This window comes from Lemur catta, chromosome 23, assembly GCF_020740605.2.
Source record: "Lemur catta isolate mLemCat1 chromosome 23, mLemCat1.pri, whole genome shotgun sequence".
NCBI lineage: Eukaryota > Metazoa > Chordata > Mammalia > Primates > Lemuridae > Lemur > Lemur catta.
Genome location: NC_059150.1, coordinates 18908520 through 18930109, shown reverse-complemented (window position 1 = coordinate 18930109; position 21590 = coordinate 18908520). Strand labels below are relative to the sequence as shown.

Here is a 21590-nt window from a genome sequence, read left to right as displayed (position 1 = left end):
GGACAGCATCTATATTTCTGCTTTTCACCGGTTCACTTGGTCACACAAGCATCTTGTGAGCAGCTACCATGTATCTGGCACCAAGCTGGTGCTAGGAATACAAAGATGACTAAGATCTCGTTCTTGCCTCCAGGGAATGTAACAATAATGAAATGAGTCGGACTCAGTTTAGTAACTGCTGTGACACTGTGTACAGGGTTCTATGGAAACACAATAGGGGTAGTGAGTCACCATAAGAGAAGAGATGGGGAGAACTTGGTCCAGGAGACTTCACAGAAGAAACGGGATTTGAATTGAGTCTTGAAGGATGACTCATGGGAGGCGGAGGGACAGGGTAAAGGGGCAATTGCTGTTTAAGATGAACATGAAAATGCAACCAAGGAACTGCAAGAGACTCAGCATAAGTAGAGTACAAGCAGCAAAGCGGGAAAGGTATACTCACAAAGGCTTAAACTTCTAGATACGTGATGAAGAGCCAAGGATGATTTTTAAGCAAACAGTGACATAATCAGATGAGGCCCTTAAAGCCTTGCTCTGGAAGGACTCTCCCTTCACAATCAATAGAGCCCCCCCTACTATCACAGTGTTCACACTTCCCTCCTTGCTCCCCTCCCCACTTCAGGTACCAGAATGATAACACCTGCCATCATGGACAGCTGCTATGTCCCCCACACCGTGCCAGACACTTCAGACATGTCATCTCATTTAATCCTTACATCTCTAAGATAAAGGAAATTAAGTATCTTGCCCTAATGTCACAGTTTGTAAGCGGTAGATGGCACTCAAACCTCCCCTCCCAAAATGCCACACATAATCCTACCCTGAATTGCACTCTCCTTGTCCTCTCACTGTTCCACATCCGTGTCCCCTCTATTTTACCTATATTGTAAATTGCTGCAGGACCCAGTTCTATGTCCATGGCTGCCATAAATTAGCTGTTGACTTACACTGAGCAAGTGACTTACCTGGGCTAGTGTCCTTAACTGAAATGAAGAAATTAGACTAGGTGGTCTCTCAGATCACTTCTATTATCTCCTGCCACACAGTGTTATTAATACAAACCACAAATGCTGGTATGTAACAGGGCAAGAGGGCCAATCTAGTCTGGGAGGCCATGTGCCACCATAATGTAACTTATTAATGGCACATCCCTCAACATTTACTCAGAACATCACTCAAACCAGGAAGCCAAACCTGAGTTAACAATTTCAACCACAGTGAAGCCTCCCCCACTTATCTCTGAGTAGGTTTCTTAGTCTTCTAACACAGCCTCCTCTAAGCACGGACACTATGCTTGTGAAGACTTGAACTTGAGGCCACTTCACTACCAGACGATTCTGAGAAAAATATGTAAGTACTAGGCTTCAAGGAACACAATGAAAGCAATTACCTACGTTAAATGTCAAGTAAACTGAGACATATAACAAAAAGATCTGTCATATAATAGTTATCTATCAAAAGAGTCTTTTCTGAGACTTTTTTCTAAGGGAGAAAATTTAACATGTTATAAAATAGAACAATCTGTACTAATAGATATCACCTTACTTGAAGAGCCCTTGGCTACTCAGATTGCAGTTGATGGACTTTTCCTTTAAAAAAGATGTAAACATGTAGGTGGCTTTTTTGAGTTTTTTTCCTCCCTCATTAATCACCTTCTCTCACACTCCAGGGAAACCAAGTAGGTGGGCAAAAATTCCTAGATGTTTTCTGGAAGGTACTTAGAACACCCACAACCACAGACATAAGAAATATTTCAAGTCTCCATAAACAGTCTTAGGAGATAATTTGGTTAACAAGAAAGATGAGTATAGACAAAATATTTACATATTGAGACATATGAAGATAATACAGAAAAATGGGAAATATGTATAAGAACTAGAAAACTTAAACCTGAAATACTTTAACATGTGTTTTCTAATGATTCATTCACATATCAGACTCCCAAATCACAAAATTCATCACTATTCACTTCAATGAGCATTTTCTAGAGACAGAAAAAAATACGGATTTCTGTTATCAAATAACTGCAGAGAAGAAACAAGACCAGACTTAAATATACACCTGCCAAGCAAATTAAAATGATCACAGAGGAATCTTTATCACAAAAAACAATGTATTCATTTCAAGCAGACAGATGTAAAGATATACAAAATTACAAAGTACATCTTCGTAGTACACCAGTCTGGTGTATTTATTGTCCACTGGACAAGTCCCAGTGTCTTACAAGGCCTGACTTGAGCCCTCTTTATCCCTGAAGACTACTTCACACACCCCCTTACCCCCACTGATCTTGCCCGCCGCCCTCCCTCCCAGATTTCTCCAGTAACACCTATTTGGTGCTTAACCAGCCTTGTGAGGTGGCATACGGGACCTCAGAGACCTCAGAAGTCATTTAACCAACCACTTACATTTTATAGATGAGGAAACTGAGGTCCAGGGAGATAGTGACTGCCGGTGAATTTTAATTGATTAAAATTCAATCACCCCCAACATCCCTACGCTGTAGGTATGAAACACAACAATTGACCAAAAACTTGCATCCATTCAACCACACAATTTGCAGGCAGAAGATAAAATCCTTACATTGCCTCCGTCAGTAAACTCCCAAGAATTTACTACATTTAGAACACAAATGAAGCAGCCAACAGAGATGAACTTTTGGAAAACTACATCACAGACAAAAAATAAATATCCTCCCATGTTAAAAGAGAGAGAATGAGAGACAGCCTCTTTTTAGAAGGGTCAAATATACTCAATGACATAAACTAACGGTTTATTTTTAAAAAGAGATGAAGTCTGCTATTATTTGCCAAACAAGAGCAAATTCTTCTAGAGATGACTTTCAATTATGATTCAGTTACTTATGTTTTAAAATCCACATAAAAAATATGATATGTTTACTTAGGACACACAATATTTACCTAAGAAGAAAAAAAAAAGAAAATCTTCAATAGAGATTAAATAAGGGTGATACATATTTTCAACTTCCCAAGCCCACCAGTTTAGGCTACAGTTTGACAACAATTTTTTAATAAATTTCTATATAGTTTGAGATCATTTAGCAAGTTTCCAGAGAGACAGAAACCTGGTCAAACTGGAGACTGGCCTGCATCACGAAATCTGTCTACCCATCACAGATGACTAAGGGAGTGGTAAGAATTAGGGTTGACCAAATAATAAAGTCGCTGGCCGCATCAAGAAAGCTATGAGATGGACACCACTATGGCTCTGAAATACAAACCAACATACCTGCTGCTACCAAATACCTTTCCTGGGAGAGGATAAGGTGAGAGCACCGATCTGCATTTCTCTGAATCTGTCTCTTCTCAGATCTTGTGGGAAAACGACACTTTAGGAAGCTCAAGACCCAGTCCTTCAAGAGTTTTCCTGATCCCCAGGGTTTTTAACACCCTAGCAGGCTGTGAGCTCCCTGAAGGCACAGACTTTCTTATGAAGCTCACAGTCTTGGAAGCTTTGCCACAGTAGATGCTCAGTGAATGTATGATTATTAATTCTTATACTGGGATTTTTAAATAAAATAGAATTACTCATGTATTATACCTACCAACCAAAGTAAAACAGGTATAGCACTTCTGAGCAGGATGAAAACCCAGAAACAGCTCTCTGTCCTGTGAGGTACAGACCTGCATACATAATCTCCTACTTCTGGGCTTTTGGTGTTTGTTTTACAGGCTCAAAAACTGACACAGCGCACAGGGTAGTGGAGAGAGCACAAGACTAGAAGTGGGAAACCTGGTCTTAGGCAGTCGCTATCTCCCTGGACCTCAGTTTCCTCATCTGTAAAATGAAAGTGGTTGGTTAAATGACTTCTGAGGTCCCAGTATGCCACCTCACAGGGCTGGTTAAGCACCAAGTAGATGTTACTGGAAAAATCTGGGAGGGAGGGCAAGATCAAGGGGGGGCAAGGGGGGGTGTGAAGTAGTCTTCAAGGATAAAGAGGGCTCAAGTCAGGCCTTGTAAGACACTGGGACTTGTCCAGTGGACAATAAATACACCAGACTGGTGAGGCCACACAGGGAAGAAACGGAGACTGAGAGAGGGAGGAGCCCACACATCAGCCCTTAAGTATCAGAGAAAAGGAAAAGGAAGCAGAGGGTGGATGGACCACAAAGTAGATGCTGCACTGGCTGCTCTGTGTTCTCTATTTCATTTAATCCTTACAAGCCCATAAGGGAAGCACCACGGTTCACTCTTTATACCTGAGGAAATTAAGAAAACTTATATCTACGGACACCTGACACATGGCAGCAAGCAGCAGAAGAAAGGCTGGCCTGAGATGCACCTGCCCACGTTCTACCCACCGCACAACACTGCCCCTTCATGGCACTGGGCAGCCACGGAGAGGTCTGGGTCAGTATCAGTCAAGCCTTGCTAAAGAAAGAAGACTGGAATAAAAAAATACTACTTAATTCTCCTTCCACACACAAGAGATTTTTTTAATGCAACAGTGACTTTATAATATCTATCTTTTAAGAAGTGTTTCCAACTAGACTCCCAATTTTATTAAGCTCATTAAAAATCATCATTGATCGTATGTTTGCTTTATGCCAAATACCACATAAACACTATTAATGCATTTATTTCATTTAATCCCCACATCAATCCTACAAAGTAGGTGCTATTACTCCATTTTTATGAATGAGAAAACAGGCTTAAAGAGGCCCAGTCACCCTCAGCAAGCGTCGAGAACACAGGTGAGTCAATCCCCAGTAAATGGTTAAAAACATCTACCACCACATTTCACGACGATAAAGAGAGGACATCCAAGGTTCTCGCTAGTTGAAGGAGTAAGAAGGCAGAAGGGAAGACAGCACAGTGGACCACAAAGAACAAGGGACCTTGACAAGATGAGGCACTCACCTCCTGCCTGCTCCTCATCATCAGAAGGAGTTAAGTGGGAAAATCTCTAAGGTGGCTGTGGGTCTAGGAGTCTATGAAAAATCTTTAATCAGAGCCCAATATTCTACATTGAGTTTTGTAGTCCAGAGACAGCTTTGGTATCTAACATCAAGTAGACACTAAATTATTTATAAAATGTTCAATGTCTTTCAACTAAGAAAACTTCAAGCTGAGCGAAACTTTGGCATAACATTACTTACTTGTGATACATAAGGCAGGCTAATCTTGAACTCCTAAGCAACCACTCCATTACAGTATCAAAACATCTTATTTACCCCCTTGTCTATTCTCAACATAATCCTACAATATCAGTACCCTAGGGGCTGCGATGTGGCGTCTCTGCCAACAGAATACTGAAAATGATCCCCAAATTTTAGGAATGAGTAATAAGTATTAATAGTACCAGTCCCCCAAAATCATGAATGTTGGCCGGGCATGGTGGCTCACGCCTGTAATTCTAGCACTCTGGGAGGCCGAGGCGGGCGGATCGTTGGAGCTCAGGAGTTCGAGACCAGCCTGAGCAAGAGTGAGACCCCATCTCTACTAAAAACAGAAAGAAATTATATGGACAGCTAAAAATATATAGAAAAAATTAGCCGGGCATGGTGGTGCATGCCTGTAGTCCCAGCTACTCGGGAGGCTGAGGCAGGAGGATTGCTCGAGCCCAGGAGTTTGAGGTTGCTGTGAGCCAGGCTGATGCTACGGCACTCCAGCCTGGGCAACAGAGTGAGACTCTGTCTCAAAAAAAAAAAAAAAAAAAAATCATGAATGTTATAGCCACATTTTATAGTAGGAATTTTATTCTGAGAGGCAGAATCACAGGCAATTCAGAGAATGGGCTGTCGGACCAGACCCTGGAGTGCACATCCCAGCTCCCCACAGACAGGTGTGGGGCCCGTTTGCCCTGGCTTCCTCCTCTGTAAACTGGGAGAGCCTTCTGTCCTCACTAGGTTGTACTGAGGATTAAATCAACATAAGAAAGGCACTGAGGACCATGCCTAGCACATAGTAACTGCTCAAAAAATGTTACGAAGCACAGATACTAACGATGCCAATCCTGAAAAACACCCCAAAATCAACAACTTTAAAATGAAATTGGAGGTGATAAAGCTATTTAGAACAAAAACAAAACTAAATCTGCCTTGGTAGGCAGTACTGTGAGTTGAGGGAGCATTCTACAGAACACTAGTGATAATGCTTAGAAAAAAGCAACACTTGAGCAAAGACTACAGATCCCACCTACCTTACATTTCTTCCCAATAAAAAAATCCATCTTTTATACAGAAGTTTTTAATTATACAAGATCTTCATAAAATGTGAATGTTCTGATCAGATTCATCACCAATGCAGTCTAAGAACACCGATTCTGTCAGAAGAGTGATTAGCCTCAGAACCAGACCCTTACCATTCAAGCGTCTATTATGCAACTCAGTATTTTTCAAATAATTCATTAGTTTGAAGTGAAAAAAAATGTAAGACCAGCAAAAAAATAATTAAATTGAATAGAAAATAATAGAGTACTAGATTTGTTTTGAGATACTTGTTACAGTTATATGCATTTTCTAGGTGATAACATAAGATACATTTCTTATAATCAGCTTCATCAAAAATATCTGGGAAAACTGATCTCACTATTAAAAAGACGAAGGAAAGCAAGTTTTTCAGCAAACTTTGCAAGTTTTTACATTCAATGCACTGTAAAACCCTAACAAAAGATTTGATTTATAGCACTCTTGTCCCATAAATTCAAACAAATACATTCAGAAATGACTGATCTTTCTCTCCTTGGACAGGAAGCAGAATTACAGAGACCTCTGGCCAACACCGGCAAGAACAGAGTAATCATTGTGTGAGTCTCTTGCCTCATATACCTGTGTTTGCATAGGGGAAACCCAAATGCTCTCAAGACAATAATTTCTTGCATTCCCAGCCTCTCTGTGTATCACCCCTAGAAAACATTTGTGTAGCTTTTTTCAGTAAGGGGGAAGAAAATGCAAATACAGAAAAGGATTCTACTTAATCCAAATAATTCAATGCACCCTCTTATGTATTATGAATGAATAAGACCTCTGTCCTCAAGCTGCCTCTAATTCACTAAGGCCATAAGACACACACTCAAAAAGCCAAGCAGGCTGTGCTCAAGGTGAGGGAGACAGAGGGGCGTAAGTAGGAGGGATAAAGAAAGAAAAAATGAAGGAAAAGAAAGCAACTGAAATTAGTCTTTTATGAACAGAGTATCAATTAGCAAAGTTTGTGAGAACAAGGAGGACAACTGGAAAGTAGGGTACCTTTGAAGAAGGGATCATGAAGGAAAAGGGATGAAAATGATACAAAAATGGACAGGTAGCCAGTCAACACATGCAGGAAGAAGACGGGGGTTGAGCCTATGGTTACCCTGCTGTACCCTGTACCGGCAATGCAGAACACTCTGAGCTGCAACCAGGGGCTGTATACTTTCTTTGGCAGGTAATAAAAGGAATGACTTTTTTTTTTTTTTAATCAGAGAGACTAGCAGGAATCTATGGATACCAAAAATCAGAACATGGCTTGTTTTCTGCCGGTTACCCACCTTTATGGGTCTTCTTGAGATCATCTTGAACATGGGTGCCTGCACCTGTCTCCCATTCAGTAGACACACAAGGACACTGACCAGAAAAGAGTCTGCTCTCTCAGACACAAGATCCCTGTGATAGTAAGTTGGTTTGAAACTTCTGCCAAGCTTCAGTTCTCACTTAAAAATGCATAGCCTCAGGACACTTCTGGCTTCTCTCCCACTGTGCTCTAGTTAAAACTAAAGAGAAGTACAACTTCTGCTAGGCACAGGTTCTTTTAAACAACCATTCCGGGATGAAATACAGGCTGATTCCCCTTGGGAAAAAACAGCTTGGGCTCTCCAACTCAATAAACCCAGAGACTCAGTAACTGTTCCAATTATCTATTGCTACACAAGCTACTCCAAAGCTCAGTGGCTTAAAATAACCATGATTTTGAGAGTCAGAAATTTGGGAAGGGCTCAGTGGGGTGATTTTTCACTCCACATGGTACTGCCTAAAGTCACCTGGTGGTATTCAGCTGGCAGCTTGGCTGGTCATGCCTGGTACCGTGGTGGGGATGGATGAACGGCTGGACACATTGGGGAATACGCACCAGAGTGTCTGCCATGTCCTCTCAAGCATAGCAGTCTCAGGGCAGTTGGACTTCTACATGGCAGCTCAGGCTCCAAGAGACCAAGGAGGAAGCTGCTAATCCTCTCAAAGGCTAAGCCTGGACCTGCCATATCATCAGATCTGCCATCCCATATTGGTTAAAGCAGTCACAGGCCAGTCCACATACAAAGGGAGTGTCACAGCATTTGTGGTCATCTTTAATCCATCATTAAAACCAAAATCAGAGTTGTATCCTAGGTAGCCATGATTTGCTAACTACTGAATACTGGAAATTAAAAAGCTCAGATTAAAAAAATTAATTTGAAAGAAGGGGAAAGGCAGTTTCCAGAGCCATAGATATTCTCATAAACTGTTACTCAGACTTCAAGACTTAAAACACCTAAAGGCCTTAAAAATATTCATGTCTTTTAATTTAATAATTCCATCTTTAAGAATTTAATCTAAGAGGCTGGGCATGGTGGCTCACAACCGTAATCCTACCATTCTGGGAGGCCAAGGTGGGAAGACTGCTTGAGCTCAGGAGTTCAGGACCAGCCTAACCAAGAGGGCAACCCTGGTCTCTACAAAAAAAACAGAAAAATTAGCCAGGGTGGTGGTGAACACCTGTGGTCCCAGCTACTCAGGAGGCTGAGGCAGGAAGATGGCTTGAGCCCAGGAGTTTGAGGTTGCAGTGAGCTATGATGACGCCACTACACTCTACCCGGGGTGACACAGTGAGATTCTGTCTCAAAAAAAAAAAAAAAAAATTTAATCAATTTAATGTAAGTAAACAACCAGAAAGGTACATAAAGTTAGGTAAATATGTCAAAGAACCATTTACAATAGTCACAATGTAGAAGTAATCTATATTTCTAATAAGGGATGGGTTAAATATATTTAAACAAAAGAATCTTTTAAAAGAAGACTAAATATAATCAAGTTCACACTGAGAGCAAATGAGTAATAAAACCCTATGCAGCGTGATCAACAGCAACTTTGAAATCTGGTTGATAAAGATCAACTGGTAGGTAATACTGTCTTGAGTGGGAATGGCATTTTTAGCACATAAGATGCTAAGTATATTATGCAAGGAGATTGAATTCAAAAAAATAATGCACAGAAACACATGTAAAATATGCTACCCAGGACAGACTTGATTTACTATGGATACTGCCCAAACTGCTCCTGTTACATCCAGGTTAAAAAATAAATACCACAACTGACATAAAAGAAAGAAAGTCCAGAATGATTTTGTTGTTAATTTGGTAAGAATGAGAGATTATGGCATTTAAGAAGGTAAGAAACAAATTCCCTCACCAAGAAATAAAAACAAACATAAACAAATCCCAAACTGGAGAATATAGTTACTAAAAAAATCAAGAACATAGTTGATGTCCTTTTCAGATAAACTTAAAAAGTTAGATTTCTTTTACCACAATTATACAAATATTTAGAAAGTAAAACTTCTGCCATAACTTACTCTAATACCATAATTGCAATCAGACCGCTATTAAGACCTTTCCATTTCTATACATCTTCTCTACCTCTTGGGGTGGTTTAGATGCCACCAAGAAAAATATTACAAGGCTACTCACTGTTGAGACCCAAGAGCAGCTGTATATAAGAAATACGGAGATTTAGTGAGGAACCATGAAGAACTTGCTCTAAATTTAGTTTAATAAGGGCTGGAAAGCAGACTAGAAATATCAGCAAACAACGACGGAGATACAAAGAAATGTAAGATATAGTCCCTGACTACTATGTCTCCAGTTAGAGAGACAATATATACACCAAAAAGTTAATACAAGGTAGCACTTGGTTAAGATTCTGAATGGGGAAAGTGACACCTGGTATTTCAGAGGTGGCTTTGGCTTCCCGTGTACAACAGAGTGGAAGGGAGACACAGCACAGAGACAAGAGACAGCTTAGAGAACCACACGTGTAAGGGTGAGGTGTAAGGCAAGGATTCTCAACCCAACAGACTCGTGCCTCCTTCTATAATAAGGATTTCATAATGCCTCCCATTTACCCTCCCAGAATGAAACTCACAAATTATATCATCCACAACATATGTAACTTCCATGTGGGGTATGTGTGTAGCTCTAACTATAACGCAAAAATTAAAAGGACACACAGGCATTTCAATAGGTTACTACACTAGAAGGCATAACAAAGCCATCAGACTCTTGCACCTACTTATTTACCACATGTTCATATTTTTAAAAACAGCATTAGATATCATTCCGTACAAGGCCTATGAAGGGACAGAGGGACAGAGGGACACCTAGGTGGACACTGCAATAAAAATCAGTGTTAGAAAAGTAGTAACAGAACAGATTTACCTGTATGCTTTAAGATAAAGAGAAACATCACTTTAACTGAGTAGGTATAACATGTCAGGACAAATTACAGCGAAGTAAAGAACATGAGGACAATGATGTATCTCTGCCAGCTCTGTTGGCATGTTTCCTTGTAAAGTGTTTACTTACTCTTGGTGATTTCATTGCTCCATAAGGAAAAACAGGGTAGACACATTAGTAGTAATTCATGTTTAGGAAAAGCTGTGAAAGCAAGTTTTAAAATTTCAACTGGATATTATCAACACTTTTCTTTATATTTGATATTTTAGGCCAGGCACAGTGGCTGACGTCTGTAATCCCAGCACTTTGAGAACCCAAGGCAGGAGGGATTGCTTGGGGCCAGGAGTTCGGGACTAGTCTGGGCAAAATAGTGAGACTCCATCTCTACAAAAAATAGAAAAATTAGGCATGGTGGCACGTGCCTGTAGTCCCAGCTACTTGGGAGGCTGAGGCAGGAGAATCACTTGAGCCTAGGAGTTTGAGGTTGCAGTGAGCTATGATACCACTGCACTCTAGCCCAAGCAACAGACCAAGACCCTGTCTCAAAAAAAAAAAAAAAAGATATTTTAGAAAAAAGGTGCTAAATAAGAATATACAAATTCATACACAGATTCACTCTGATTGCTAGAAAAGCAGACTGATTTACACGTGTTATATGGGCAACTAGAATACCATGAGAGACATGCTGACAGAGATGTGGCTTTCCTAATTGGTAAACTAACTCTTGGTGAGGTCAAAACTATTTATTTACATGGTGGTTGTATTCATGGGAAATTATATCTAATAAAGTTATGCAAAAAAAAATCTTTGTTTACATGTAAAAACGAAGTTATGTTCCAGGCACAGATATTTATAATCGGGTTTTTTAATAGCACAAATGTCCTGTGAGAAATCCAAAAGTTGGGCAGGATTTGGGCAGTTCTTTGTTGTACGAGACTGCATGCCCTCCCCTGCCCCCTGTTCACTAAATGCCCCTGAGGGGACAGTACCACACTCCTTTGAGAACCACTTCTGTAGGGTTTACAGATAAATGATATATGGGGCCTATGTATCCCTAAAACTTAAAAGACTCATATCTATAACATTTTATATTGTACAAGTCAACATTTCAACAAAGTCCCATAGATTTACCACTCTTTGTTCTAAACCTTTTAAATTCAATCCCTTCTCAGATTATAAATACAATTTCAAAGTGTGTTAGACAATTTTAAAGAGAAGGAGAAAAAAGAGCATAAAGTACATGACCCACAGAAACGACATAAAAACTATAAAGACTGGCCTAAAACATCTCAGGAGCTTGACAAATTTGTCAAACTTTGTAATCAATTCAGTTAGAAGACCAAAACAAAACTCAAGTCCCTCTATCAATGCTTCCTGGAGTTGCCACTGGCTCAGTTTGCTTTGCTTTTAAAGGAAATAAATGTATTAATCAAATCCTCAGTGAATTTTATGAATAGCAATGTTGTAATGTTCCAAGTGACCACATACTGTGTCAAACAATAGAAACACCAATTAATCTGGTAGCTAATTTTACCAAAGAGGTGAATAATACCTGTACATTACTAAATTTTAGAGCTATTTTAATTCACTAAAACCTGTATCCAAAACATTTCGTAAAATGGTTTCATAGCAAAAGAAGTTAGAAACTAAGCTGGAAGAAGTATTGTATTAATACCATACCACTTTACAGAAAAAAAAAAACTGAAGTGGCTTATAAAAATAAACATTATGCAACAGAATAAAAAATAGCCTCCACAATTATAAAAGAAATAGAACTTAAAAACATTTCTCATCTATCAAATTACCAAAGCTCTGTAAAATCACAGTACTTAAGGGGGAATGTTTAAACAGATATTTTGTACATTGTTCTAATCAAAAGAAAAAATAAGTAGAAGAGCTAAGGATTGGTAAGGAGAAATAAAACTCATTATTTACAAATGATTGCCTACATACATTAATAAAACCTAAAAGAATGTAAAGACAAATTATTAGAATAAGAGAATTAAGCGAGTGGTCATATATAATACAAAAACAGTTACATTCTTATACACTAGTAACAAAGACTTAAAAGTGTAACTTAGAAAAAAATAATAATATTAAAATAGCAACAAAAAATAAAATGTACCCAGGAACAAATTCAACAGAAAAAGGGAAAGGCTTATGAGGAAAAAATTATTAACCATTATTGGAATTCATTAGAGAAGACCTAAATTATACCATGTCCACGGACAGAAAGACTCAATAAGGACAAGATGTCAATTCAACCCAAATGGATGTACAATGTAACGCAATTTCAATCAAGATATAAACAGTAGTTACTGAGGAACCTGATGACCTGATTCTAAAATTTATATGGAAGAGCAAAGGCCTAACTATAGCTAAGATATTTCTAAAATAGGAGAACACATTTGAAAGGAATTTATCCTAGCAGATAAAGACAAGGCACATAAATCAACCCCAGATAAACTTAAATGTGAAAGGCAAAACTTTACAAAATCTTTAAAATAAAATATAGGGGAAGGTTTCTTATATAAGACCCAAAAGAGCTAACTACCAGAAAAAAATACTGGTAAGTTTAATCACATTAAAATTAAAGAATTCTGTCCAAAAGATACCACAGATATCACGGAGAAAATAAAAAGGCAAACTGCACACTGGGTATATAGGAAAACATAACTGATCAAAGATCAGTATCCAGAATACACGAAAAATTCTACAAATCATTAAGAAACATGGGCTGGGCGCGGTGGCTCACGCCTGTAATCCTAGCAGTCTGGGAGGCCGAGGCAGGAGGATCACTTGAGATCAGGAGTTTGAGACCAGCCTGAGCAAGAGCGAGACCCCGTCTCTACTAAAAAACAGAAAGAAATTAACTGGACAACTAAAAATACATAGAAAAAAATTAGCCGGGCATGGTGGCACATGCCTGTAGTCCCAGCTACTTGGGAGGCTGAGACAGGAAGATCACTTGAGCCCAAGAGTTTGAGGTTGCTGTGAGCTAGGCTGACGCCATGGCACTCACTCTAGCCTGGGCAACAGAGTGAGACTCTGTCTCAAAAAAAAAAAGAAAAAGAAAAAGAAACATAGGGGAAAAACATAGACATTTTGTAGGACAGAAAATTTGAAAGACCAATAAACACATGAAAAGATACTCTCCTTTATAAATAAAAGCACTAAGATACAATTTTATACCACCAAATGATCAAAACTTAAAAGTTCTCACAATACCAAATGTGGATCAACGAGCCTATGAACATCGCTAGTGAACATCTAAACTGGTACAACCACTCTGGAAAACAATTTGCATCATTTCATAACACTGAAAAAACTCATATCATGACCCAGAAACCCAGTTAGAGAGGTTCCCCCACATAAGCATCAGGAGACATGAGTGAGAAGGCTCACAGCAGCATTATTCATAAAACAACAAAAAAAAAATCCATCAGCAGGATCATCAATCACTTAACTGTAGTATAATCTTATTAACTACACAGGAATGAAAATGAATGAATTACAGCTACACTTTAGAAATGCAGTATTGAGTAAAAGAAAAGCAAGTTGCCAATGACTACATATAGCATACCATTTTCATAAAGCTCAAAAACAAGCAATACATTGTTTAGGGATGATAAAACCATTTTCTTTTAAAAGCAAAAGATTAAAACACAAAATCCATGGTAGTGGATACCTGAGGTCGGGAAGACATGTTCCTGAAGTTACTCATCTACTTCCAAAGGAAGTTTTTACTTCTTTCTGTATCTCTGTGCACTAATACAGAATATATGCTGCACAATTATGTATTTTACCTTGTTTGGACCTGTAAGTACAAAACAACAATTCACACTGATCAACAACTGACCATTAAAAAAAAAAAAAAAAAAAAAAAAAACCCAAAATGATTCAATTTGTTACTGGTGAGCACTTGAAAAATTAGCCTAAGGAGACAATAGGATTTTGTCCCTGAGGAAGAATCCCTGGATTCCTTGGCAATCAGTATTATGAATTTACAAGGGAAGTATTCCATTGTAATAACCTTCTAACGACACGAAGAAGAAGGCTTCAGTGATCCTTTATTTTTTTTTTTAAAGCATTTAAACACCACCTTCACAGGACTTTACAGTAAGTAAAACAGAAACTCAGAAACTCTTAAAACTCTGAAACTCAGTGTGAGAAACTCCGCTATCCTAAAAAAAGAAAGGTATTTAACTTGGCATTGTGGATCCTGGAAAGGAAGACCAGGCTTCTTAAAAAGAAACAATTTTATGGTTGGTTTCAGCTATTTTCCTGTTCTTAAAAGAAAGTTCAACAGAACAAACAGGCAGGTCTTCTATCATTACTGTCCACAACGAGGATGTCTTAAATCTTGAGAAAACAGCTCTGTGGCCTTTCTCCAAAGATTAGTGAACACAGTTCTTTTAAAGACTCTTCCAAAGCCATAGTCTGGACATATGTGTTGAATTTAGCCTTATGCTTCGCTGTCAGTTTAGAATTGACTCTTCTGATTAACCAAAATAACCAAAGAATACTCGAATTTCACAAGTCAAGTACCTTACTCTAAATTACTGACCCAATGGTTTAAAACATGGCTCCTGTCCTCAATGAGCTAATATGGAAAAAAAAGATAACAGACTTCACACTGATTCCCAAAGAAGATGGTATGCTCAAGTACTAATGAATGACAGAATAAGCACTGCTATATCACACTTCTAGAATGTGGGGAAGAATTTATAGAAAAGGCAATTTCCTTCCAAAAGAAACCAAAAGGATAATTAAGATCATAGGACAACATGATATATTCTGGGCAAAGGGCTCTGTGTAAATAATGACAATGGGTTTGACTAAGGAAAAAAAAGATGTCAATTCAAGAAGACCACAATCTTTTAGAAAGCAAAAACCCTACAGGCAAGAGTAATCATTTATAACTGTTTACAAAGGCATCCTCAAAATTGAGTGATTAAAAATTTCTAAAAACACTAATTTATTAGGGATTTAAAAAAAAAACTGGACAGGAAGAATGTTGTGATAAGTAGGTAGGTAGGTAAAGTACAGAGAGAGAAAAAACACAGACAGCACAGAAATTATCTGTTTCTGAGAACAAGAATAACAACAGAATAACTTCCAATTCAAAAAGTATCTCAAATGAAAGGCTTTAACACAGCCAGGTTCCTAACGAAACTATTCATAGGCATTAGAAATGACACTGCTTTTTTACAAAAAACAATGAACTAATACCTCTAGAGGAACAGAAATACTTTTCTCTTAAAACAGGTAATTTTTTATTTTATTAGAATTCAACCAGTATTCCTTTTATTCAACATCTACGTAATGCTCTATTTGTAGTTCCAAATATTGTTACTATAATTACCCATCTACCTAAATTCTTAGAATAAATCTACTAAAATTCATCCTTTCAATGTCTGACAACAAAACATGACCCAGTGTGAGGCTATTGTAGCCTGTAATCAGCCCATTTCATGTGAATACATTTCAGTACAGAAACAGGCAAGTGTTTGTGGGTGGGTGGGGGCAGGTGTACCACTGAGGGTGTTACATGACATTCATTTTTACTAAATTTCCTATGATTTCATAAGTACCTCACTCCAAGTTGCTAACTTAAACAGTGGTTAAAATGGTTCCTGCCCTCCATGAGTTCACACTGAAGAAAAAGATAAGTACACATTTAAAAAGATTCCAGAACAAGACTGTATGTTGAGGTCAGCAAGCAGTATAAACAGTAAGCACTGTTTTATCACTTCTGGAATTCTCATTTCTAAAATGCATCTGGATTTTAAAACGGCTTTGATTCACCTGTCACAGCTGAAGGTAAACATGATCAGTACTGTCATGTAAATCAAGACAAGGCTCCTGTGTGGATGTGTCCTCCAAGACGGATCTGATCCGAGGCCCACAGTGTAAGTTTACAACATCAACACAGCCCGTGGGATCTCAGTGCCAACAGGACCAAGGCTGTGAAAACTGAAAAAGCCAAAGGATGAAATGAATTCTGCAAAGGGAGGGAGTGCAGGCCGCACAGTGAGAAGAGCAGGATGAGTATGCACCTCTTCGCTTCAGAGGCTCTTTTCCTGAAGAGCTAGAAGATGTCAGGGTCCACAGTGAACATGGCTGCTACTTTTTCTAGGCGCACTCCCTAAAACTGCTAGCCACAGAAGGGAAGAATTATTCCTCCAAAGAAGGCTCTCCAGAAAGACCAAAACTTGGGATTCTGCAGCCCAAAAGCTTGCAAGAACAACATAAGAGATTTTAGCATGACAAAGTTGTCTGCCAAAAATCCATTCTTCCCCTCTTGTCACTGTAATAGATTTGTAGCTGGGCACAAGGCCGCCCGGCTAGGCTCCATTTCCCAGCCTCTACTGTGTACATGGGGCGGCTGAGTGACTAAGCTCTCTCTGGTACAGAGGAGGTGTGCCACTTTGAGGTGTTAAGATTTTCAGGTCTTATATTTAGGACACACTCCTCAACAGTTTCTTCCCATCTGCAACACAGCTTCTACTATGCACATAAGGAAGACACCCTCAGGAATGGCAGATTATCATTGCCAAAGGCTCATGAGTCCCAGAATGTCTGTGGAGCAGAGCTACTCTGCTGCCCTGATCCACTTACCTCAGGACCATTACATGAAAGAGAAACAAACTTCAATGTTTTTAAAACTGCTTTAGTGCTGGGGCTCTTTGGTACAGTGGCTTAGTCTTTATTTAACAATGCTGCTGAGGAAATACCATGTACTAGTTATCCCATTCCACCCATCCAATTTCAAAAACCCTATCTAAAAGGTAAACTCCATCTTGGAAAAACCTAAACGAAATTGCCATTTCTCATGCTCATCTGCATTCTGTGGTCATAGCCTTGTACAACTAGAAATTCACTCATTCAGTAAACTTTTTTGAGCACCTACTGTCATATAAAAGGTATTCTGCTATACACTTTCAGGGATACAAAATTCAATGGGAGGGGGAAAAAAGCTAATGAAACCCTCCCTGGATCAGGGCCTCTGGACTACATGCTTTTTACCAAGAACTTAAGTTCAAGGTCTTCTTCTTTGCCCTATCTCCAGAACTTTGCAGTGCCTTTTGCATAACAGGCACTCAATACATATTCGTTAGATGAATGAATTCAGAAATCAATGAGTTTGTCTTGTCCTCCATGAACTCATCTAATGGGGGAAAGAAAAAACAACACAATATAGTAACCCTCACATCACAGGCATGCCATAGCTTACTGGATTTCAGAAATGAATGAATGCATGTCTGAACCTCAAACACCACGATGGCAAGTGCTATAGAGGGGCTGGAGGAATTAGAATGCGGAGTTGCAATTTGCCATGAGTTCTGAAGGATGATTAGGAGGCAGCCAAACAAACAAACAGAAAAGGAATCAAGAAAACATGCAGCAGCCATGTGGTGTGAACTTGTTCACCATGAATGGTTCACTATGACTGAACTATGGCCACAGGAATACAATGCACAGAACCAGCACTCCTTTGATTTGAATTCTATTGCTTCCATTACGTAAGCCTGGCACTGTACTCTTTTCTTTAGCATTGGCATCACCCCACTTGCTTAACACGCACTGCTGTGAAACCAGAGCTCCCCTTAACTCCCAGATTTAATTTTCACGTTTTAATCTAAAATCAGGATTTACTTGACTAGTTCAGGCAAGCCCTCTATCATATAATCAAAGAGTCTCAAGGTCAGAAGGTATCTTACAGGTCACCAGATAAATGTACTGGGAAGTCATTTATTTTGATCAGCTATAGTTACATCTCCTCTGCCATCACATGGAATTTCCCTCTTTCTCTCACAGCACTTGGGGTTTTGTCTCCATGTATTTGTTGACATACACATTCTTGCTCTTCCACTGGACTGTGTGCTCTTGAAGTGCAACCTACATTCTTCTTTATCTCATATTCCTCCAATGCTCAATAATCAAGGGTGCTGCATAAAGTTCCCTTTTAACCCAATCCAAGCAGCTCTCGCAGTCTCTGTCCAGTCCCCTCATATGCTCATCCCTGGGTACAGCCTCACTGTCACCGTTAGTCAAGATGAGCTGCTGCAGCCTCTTCCCTGAAGCCCACAGTCATGCCACAGGTAGAGCCTCCTTCCGGTTCTGAACAGCAATGATGCCCCATCGTATCTTTTGTTCATCTCCATTCCTTTACAGATTAGGCTTTAATACCCCCAAATGTTTAAAAAAAAAAAAATGGAGCAAGTTCTAAATAAACAATCCCACTTATAAACTACAAAATGTCTGTATTTCAGAAATCATCAAATTTCCCTACAGATGTTTTAAGCCTACAATCATCAGGGGCCTTTCCTGTCCCATCTTTTGTTCCTCTGACAAGGTTAGTGTGCTTCCTTCAGACTTCCTGTTTGAATAACCACACACTTGGGTGTTCAAACTCCCATGTGTCCATTATTCATCAAAAAAGGGACCTGAGGAAGTAACCAGGCGGCTGAACACAAAATGATGTATGAACAAAAACAGCTGTGTGTTAGCAGGAGGGACAGAAAGACAGCAGGGATCTAGGCAAGGCTGGGAATTTCAAAAACAAGTTCTCTTTAGTCAGGCATGGTTAAACGCCTGCTGATTCGTAGCAGGAGCTGCCCATTTCGTAATTGAAAATCTCTAGAGATGTGAATAAGTCTATTTTCAGTCACTTCCAGAGTCTCATCCCCAATACCACCCTTATCCATGGCCTCCCTCAAGGGGACAGAGTTGCCTTTCCCCTACAGAAATGTCAATACCAACTCAAAAGGTTTCACAACAAATTTAATACCTATTCTATTTCCCAATCCAAAAAGCAGATACGCCCTCCCTTCCCCAGGGGGCTCTGAAAGGAAAAACAGAGGAAAGCACAGACACCGACACCCAAGAACACTCAGAAAGCAGCATGGAAAACAAGCCAATACACTCCAAACATCTGGAAAGCATGTTAATTTCCAGAATCAGTCCATCTTGTTGATGGCCTGGATTCACCACCTATGTCTGTGCCAGGGCATGAGAGTTTTAAAGTAGACGTAAGTTTAAAACCAGAACCTTACTAGAGTCACCACAAAAGTGAATGACTCTCAAGTCCACCAGGAGTCAATACTAAGTTATTTCTTGGTGTGTGGCAAAAATGCTGGAAAAAAAAAAAAAAAACAATAAACAAACCAGCTTGAGCTTCTAAAGCAATCCCAAAAAAGTAAACAAATTTTATTACAGCTGCATTACAGATGTTCCCACAAACTTTCATAATCTGTAGAATTTTAAGAATTTACAGTCTCCAATAGATTTTCTATCCCATGAACTTATCTAAAATACTCACCATAAATTCAAAACTATGTGCAGAGCTGCTCCAAAAGTTAATCCAAGACACTCAAGCCTGCTGAACCCGACCCTTTTCCCATGGAGGGGCACTCACATGACCAGAGCAATTAAAGCACACCATTGCTCTTTTAGTTTCTAAAAGAGCAATTTTCACCCTTAGTCCTTTGTTTCTTCCCATCTCCAAAAGGAAAACACAATTTCAATGAAAATTCCAGGATGCTCATCTCTATTTAGCATTAAAAAAAAAAAATCTAAAAATCTAAAATCTCAAAACAGGTGGAGCCATCAGTCCTATCAGAATAAGGTATATGAGCAGTAGAAAGCACTGAAGAACAGCAGCACGGATGTTTACCTCGGGTTAGATAAACTGCTAACCCAAGGCAACCAAGGCAACCGCACCTACCCTAACTTCTTTGGTAAGAGATTAAATTAAACCAGGACCCATCCCTAAAACATGTTTTTATAGCTTAAACTTTCCTACATTTCTTCCCAACCCCAAAATTTGATGATTTTATTATTCTAGTTAGCCACATATTTTTAAAAGTCCAGTGGATGTCAACATTCCAGAAAACTGAGTCTAAATGTTGTAAGGAATAGGTTCAGAAAGCAGACTCAGTATCTTGATCTAATCATCTCATACTACCAAATTACTATAATTTATTCCTTACAGTTTTTGCTAATAAAACGATCATGGATCTTGAGAACATGTGGGCAGACCATTCCTGCCTTTTGCGCTTCCAGGGAGGAAAACATCACTTCCCAGTCCCTACCAGTGAAAACTCAAAAGAAAGCTGTTCATCTCACTTCACCATGCTGTCACTATCCCCTTTCTAGAAACTGTGAAGCTCTTCTCTTGGAAATTGTTAGGATTCTCTCATTCTCTCTGAAGAAAGTTGACGGGAAAGCCCTGAGAAAATATTTATGCTTCTATATTTTACCAACTGGAAAAAAAAAAAACCCAATTCAAGCATGGCGGGGAGCAAGGGGGCATTTTAAACCCAACCCAACACTCAGCCCTCCAGTGCAGCAGTGGATGCCATCCCACCCTTCCTCCCCCTCCTTAAGAAAAGAAATTGAGCATGAACATTTAAAAATCATCAGTGCCTAGTATGATGATGTAACCACAATGATCACAGAAATGCATATAATTTATAGAAAACATGTCTGTAAAGAAAGCAGAAAAAGCAGGGCAGTGATTCGGTAATACTTAGTACATTTAATCAGCCAACTACACTTGTAAAAGTCTAGTAAGAAGAGTTCTGACCTTTTTTTAAAGGTTTTTTTCTAGAAAAACCAATCCTAAAATCTTAAATTCTAGAAGCAGAGATAGAGTGTAGTGAGGGAGCAACATAAAATACATTATAAATATGTTTTCAATGGAAACTATGACCCCTTTCTTCAAAGATAAAGCAAAAATAATCATATATATGGTATTTAAGAAAATATATATATATAGTATTTAAGAATCTCCTGATTAAACCTTAGCTCAGCAACACTCTGAGGAAACTAAAGAGAAAAAAGGAGGGGGAAAGGGAGAGAGGGAGGGAGGGAGAGAGGGGGGGGGAGAGAGGGAGGAAGGGGGGGAGGGGGGAGGAAGGGGGGAGGGGGGGAGGGAGGGGTGGGGAGAGAGAGATTTATATATTTATAAATTCACACATGCAGAAGTCTAGGGGAATTGCATTATTTCTGAGCCTGAAAAATGGAAACAGTGACAAAGAAAGCTCCTGGCTCTACAGGAGTTATCTATACACCAATCAGTAAAAAGTGGGTTAGACCTATATAGTTAGCAAATTTGAATAACAACAAGGGGTGGGGGAATGACCTACCAAGCCAGAGT

The 21590-nt window shown here is 39.2% G+C and overlaps 1 protein-coding gene across 1 annotated transcript in view; it reads right to left on the bottom strand.

The window, feature by feature from the left end:
* The window catches only part of LAMC1 (laminin subunit gamma 1), a 108589-nt gene that overhangs the window by 75247 nt on the left and 11752 nt on the right, over window positions 1-21590 (bottom strand). The gene's annotated exons all lie outside the window — the stretch shown is intronic.